The following is a 6452-nucleotide window of genomic DNA, read 5'->3' as shown; positions in this document are numbered from 1 at the left end:
TTTTTTTTAAATGATTTTTGAGTTTTGTTCCATATTGTTCTCTTACTCTATCCATGATCTCCTACATAGGTCTCCCTCCGAGTGGATGACAGTGGTAGTTGGGCACCATCTAGTTCTTCCAGTCTCACAGTCTTATAGGCTGAGAATCACATGGTGTTCCAGTCATTTGGACTAATTGGTTCCATACATTTTTTGTTTTCTTCAGTCTTCTTTGCTCTGCATGAGGAGAGACCCATTGTTGCATCTAGATGGCCAATTGCAACTTAATATCTAAAGGGAATTTTTAAAAAAATGTATATTGATTGGAAGAAACCCTTAAAATAATCAATTTTCAAATAATTAACATTGAAATAAATAAGGAACAAATTAGATTTTCTTGATTGGTATAGTAAATTGCAAGAGATGGGCAGAGCTATGGTAGTTTGCTACAAAAGAACTCTTTAAAGTTTTGAAAAACAATGATGTCACTTTGATGACTGCTATGATGCACTTTATCCAAGGAATGGCATTTTCAATTGCCTCAGATGCATGTGAGAGCTGGACAATGAAAAAGTAAGGCAGAAGAAGAACTGATGCATTTGAAGTTTGGTGTCTGCAAAGAATATTGACTAGAACAAATCTTCTGGAAGAAAGAACTTCTATTCTTAGAAGTAATACAACTAGAATGTTCTTTAGAAGTGAGGATAATGAGACTGGCTTACTTACTTTGGACATATCATCAGTAAAGACCAATTGCTAGAACAGAACTTCATGCTTGGTAATGGAAAGGATCAGTGAAACAAGGAAACCCTCATCTTCCTTCCACAGAGTAGCTTGTGGGTTTGAACCACTGAACTTTTGGTTAGCAGCTGAATACTTTAACCACTGCATCACCAGAGCTCCTTGAGATGGATTGACAGTAGCCAAAGCAATGGACTCAAACATACCAATGGTTATGAAGAAAGCACAAGACTGAACAAAGGTTTTGTTATGTTATGCATAAGGTTGCCACGAGTTGGACTAAACTCCAGAACAATTAACAGCAATAGCAACATAGAAGTATAGGCTTGGTATCCTAGCACAGAAATTGATTATTACTTGGAAAATAATTTCATAATGCATTTAATTAAAATTAATGCCTAAATTATGAAATCACAGGGACTTGCAATCAGAGAGGCCTAGAAAATGAAGAAGGGAATCTAAGAACAAGGAAAGATTATGCAAAGATTAGGAAGGAATCTATGCTTAATTGAGATAAGACAACACATTCTTAGTATGACAACTAGGATAGTCTACATAGTTCAGATCATATAATGCCTTGACATACCATTGACCTATGAAATTTAGGAAGTCTTTCAGCTAAGTCTAGGAATTTTCTATTTCCCTCAGAGAATCCACCTTACATTGGGCTAGTCTGTATTCAGTGTGCCTAGGTTCTGACAGACACAGGTATAGATGAAACCAATGAGGTACTCTTATTGAGAATGGTGATGGATTTCCAAGCATACTTCAAAACTCAAAAGGTGCCATTGTAGAAAAATAACTTACAATACTTATTGTTGTTGTTGTTGTTAAATGCCGTCGAGTCGGACCTGACTCCTAGTGACCCCTCCTTGGGTTTCCGAGGCAGTATCACTATGCAAGTAGATTGCCACATCTTCCTTCCAACAATACTTATTAGAAGCTAGCAAAATATTATTATTATTATTATTTGCTATAACTGAAAATAAAACTAACATTTTTCCATAGGCTCTTTGTGGGTTTATTCTTATAAAACTACTGAGAATTTATATAAATATCTCTTATTTCTTCATTTTTCATTGTAGTTGAAACCCCAGGGCACTTTAGAAATAGAATATCCAATAAGATATTGTTAATTTAAAGAAAGATGCAACAACATCAACAAAGCTGTATTAAATTCCAACATTTCATTTCAAGATTCAGATAAAAAATATTCAAGATATAAAATAAGCTGAAAATACCAATGTGAGTCAAACAAAACACATAAGGACATAAATTTGTATGTCATATTTTTCAGATAAAAAACACTTCAAGTCCTGAGATACCATATTAATAGTACTCTTAGTTAAAATTCCTGGCTTTAGTATAAGCTTAATCAGTAACATAGCTTTAACTTAACATAAAATAAATATACATGATATTGACAGCTCTTTTAGAACCAAATATTAGTGCTTTATAAGCAACTGAATTATTTAGTCAGCTTTTTCTCAGAAAAGTTTACCCTTGGCATTATGGCTTTAACTGTGATGGATTGGACTATTCTTGAGAGATATTGAAGTTCTACCATATGTACAATATTGATATTCTTGAGGGATCCAAGATGAACCTCCAGCTTTCTTATCTCAAAGCAGCCTAAACCTCCCCTGATCTTTGTATAGGCAGTGATTCTCTGATGTTAAGCAAACTTTCCTCTTTTGAGAAAAACATAATATCCATCTCTCTGTCATTTTTCCAATGTCTGTATCCCAAAGACAGCTGATAAAGTTAGCAATAGAAAGGTAGAGAAAATGAAGCATTTTACAAAGTAAATCATTGACTCAGCAAACTAGAAATTTGGGATGATTAAAAATGAAACACTGAATTCAGCAAGAGCTTAGATTTCTTTTTACTGTGGTGAAAATATGAATAAAAAACAGCAATTCAACAATTTCTACATGTATAATTCCTTGACATTAATGCATTCTTCAACTTGTGTAACCATTCTCACTATTCTTTTTCAAATTATTCCACAACTGGTAAAATGAACTAAATGTCCCATAAGCATAAACTTCCTTTTCCCCCTCCTTCCAATATTTTGTATCCACTAATTTTTTATTTGTACGTATTTGCTTATTTCATATAAGTGAGAAGATAGTGTATAAGCACATGGGTTTTTTAAGTGACACAACTCCATTGTGTTCTTCACAAAAAACAAAACAAAACAAAAAACAGCAAAAAGCTAACAAAATGACAAGGTATAAATCTGATTAAAATGCAGTGTTCATTACCAAATTAAGTAGGAGCATATGTTTTTTGAAATTGGAAAGAGTAGTTAGCCAGAAAGAAGATAGTGAGAATCAACAAATGTATTATTAATGGCTACAGGTTTTTGGAGAAAAACAGGTCTGGGATATATATTTTCATCAAGTGACAAGTAAGTGATGTGCCAGTGTAGCCACAGAACCAACCTTATCTGAGCATGAGTTGAGTGAAGAATTTTAGGAAACATTTTTATTCCCATAAAAAGGAACATGGAAGATCAGATTGCCATTGAATTTTTTCTACTTAAGAAGAAACAGCTCATCAAATAAAAAGGAGATAAAAAGAAACAAATTGAAGAGGAATGGCACTGCATTCATCATCAAAAAAGAATGTTTCAAGATATATCCTGAAGAACAATGCTGTCAGTGATAATATATCCATATGCCTACAAGGAAGACCAATAAATATTACTATTACTCAAATTTACACACCAACAACTAAAGCCAAAGAAGAAGAAATTGAGCATTTTTACCAATTTTTGCAGTCTGAAATTCATCAAACACACAATCAAGATGTATTGATTATTACTGGTGATTGGAATACAAAATGTGGAAACAAACAAAACTCATCAGTGGTTGGAAAACATGGTCTTGGTGATAGAAATGATGCTGGAGATTGCATGATATAATTTTGCAAGACCGATAGCTTATTCATTGGACCTTGCCAGATGGAATACACAGGAGTCAGATCAACTGCATCAGTGGAAAGAGGCCACAAAAAAGCTCAATATTGTCAGCAAAAACAAGGCCACAAGCTGACTGTGAAACAGAAAGATCACCAATTACCCATATGCAAGTTCAAGTTGAAGCTGAAGAAAATTAAAACAAGTCCATGAGAGCCAAAATAAGATCTTGATTATATCCCTCCTGAATTTAGAGACAATCTGAAGAATGGACTTGATCTATTGGACACCAATGATTGAAAACCAGAGGAGTTGTGGGATGACATCAAGAACATCATACATGAAGAAAGCAAAAAATCATTAAGAAGACAGGAAAGGAAGAAAAAAACAAAAGAGATGTCAGAAGAGAGTCTGCAACTGGAGAGTAGCTAAAGCAAAAAGATAAATTGTTGATATAAAAGAGCTGATTTCACAGGGCAGGTCAAGAAGACAAAGTAAAGTATTATAATGAAATATGCAAAAACCTGGAGTTAGAAAACCAAAAGGGAAGAATATGCTCAGCAATTCTCAAGCTGAAGGATTCTATGGGCAAAATATTGAATTATGCAAGAAGCAGCAAAAGAAGATGGAAAGAATACTGTACAAAAAAACTGGTTGATATTGAGCTATTTCAGGAGGTGGCATATGATAAAGAACGAATGGCACTGAAAGAAGTTGAAGCTGTGCTGAAGGAATTGGCAAAAAACAAGGGTCCTAGAATACCCATTGAGATGTTTCAACAAATGGACACAGCACTGGAGACACTTGTCTATGCCAAATAATTTGGAAGAGAGCTATCTGGCCAAATGACAGGAAGACATAAATATCTGTACCCTATTCCAAAAATATCCAGGTAAAAAGTGGTGGGAGGCAAGGCTAGGCCTCAAGCCCCTTAGAAACAGGAAAGGGAGGGAGCGCCCAGGGACCACAAAGTGGCAGGTTCCGGGTAGTAATTAGGCAAGGGGAGGGCACAGAGGTTTCCAACAGCTAAGGGAGACAAACTTTTCTGTCAGTTTGTCATCCTGTGGGGCTTGTACATTGCTCTGAGGCTTGAAAGGTCTGCAACTGGTGTTTCAGATGCCAGTAGAGTTGCACATGGTGCACAGGTTTCAATGCAGCTTACAGACTAAGATAGACTAGGAAGAAGGAGGAAGCCATTCACTTCTCAAAAATTGGCCAGGGAAGACATTATGAATAGCAGAGAAACACTGTCTGATACATTAATGGGCAACTTTATTAATAGCTCAGAAACATTGTCCAAAACAGTGCAGGAAGACTAGCCCCTTGGGTTGGAAGGCACTCAATATATGACTGGGAAAGAGCTGCATTATTAGTGTAAAATCAGCCTTACTCATATGGATAAGGTAAAGCTTTGAGGACCTCCATTTGCTGGAATGGCATGACTCAAATTGAGGAGAAACAGCGGCAAACATCCATTAATAATCGGAACACAGAATGTACAAAGTACGAAATTAGGAACATTGGATGTTGTCCAAAAATGAAATGGAACGTATAAAGACTGATATCCTAGGCATTAGTGAGCTGAAATGGATGGGTTTTAGGCATTTTGAATCAGACAACCGTATGATCTACTATGCTGGGAATGACAAATTGAAGAGGAATGGTGCAGCATTCATCATCACAAAAGATGTCTGAAGATATGTCCTGAAGTACAATGCTGTCAGTGATAGGATAATATCCATATGCCTACAAGGAAGACCTGTTAATACTACTATTATTCAAATTTACGCACCAACCACCAAAGCCAAAGCTGAGGAAATTGAAGACTTTTATCAACTTCTGCAGTCTGAAATTGACTGAATAACCTATCAAGTGTGTTGTTTATCACCAGTGATTAGAATGTGAACGTTAGAAACAAAGAAGAATCACCAGTAGTTGGAAAATTTGGCCTTGGTGACAGAAATAACGCTGGAGATTGCATGATAGAATTTTGCAAGACCAACAACTTATTCTTTGCAAATACCTTTCTTCAACAACACAAACGGTGTCTATACTCGTGGACTTTGGCAGATGGAGTACACAAGAATCAGATTGACTATATCTGTGGCAAGAGGAGATGGAAAAGTTCAATATCTTCAGACAAAACAAGGCCAGGACTGATTGTGGAACAGACCAACAACTGCTCATATGCAAGTTCAACTTGAAGTTGAAGACAATTAAAACAAGTCCATGAGAGCCAAAATAAGACCTTGAATATACCCTTCCAGAATTTAGAGACCATTTAAAGAATAGATTAGATGCATTGAACACCAATGACCAAAAACCAGAAGAACTGTAGGATGACATCAAGAGCCTCATCCATGAAGAAAGCAAGAGATCATTAAGAAGATGAGAAAGAAAGAAAAGACCAAAATGGATGCCAGAAGAGACTCTGAAAGTTGCTCCTAAGCAGAGAATAGCTAAAGCAAATGGAAAAAATGACAATATAAAAGAACTGAACAGAAGGTTTCAAAGAGGAGCTTGAGCAGGTAAAGCCAATTATTATAATGAAATGTGCAAAGACCTGGAGTCAGAAAACCAAAAGGGAAGAACACGCTCAGCATTTCTCAAGCTGAAAGAACTGAGGAAAAAATTTAAGCCTCGAATTGCAATATTGAAAGATTCTATGGGCAAAATACTGAATGATGCAGGAAACATCAAAAGAAGATGGAAGGAATACACAGAGACTGTACCAAAAAGACCTGGTCTATCTTCATCCATTTCAGGAGATCACATATGTTCAAGAACCAATGGTAATGAAAGAAGAAGT

The sequence above is a fragment of the Orycteropus afer genome, unplaced genomic scaffold (assembly GCF_000298275.1).
Source record: "Orycteropus afer afer isolate SDZICR_OR568_19922 unplaced genomic scaffold, OryAfe1.0 scaffold00280, whole genome shotgun sequence".
Lineage (NCBI taxonomy): Eukaryota > Metazoa > Chordata > Mammalia > Tubulidentata > Orycteropodidae > Orycteropus > Orycteropus afer.
Note: the sequence above shows the minus strand (reverse complement) of the source record.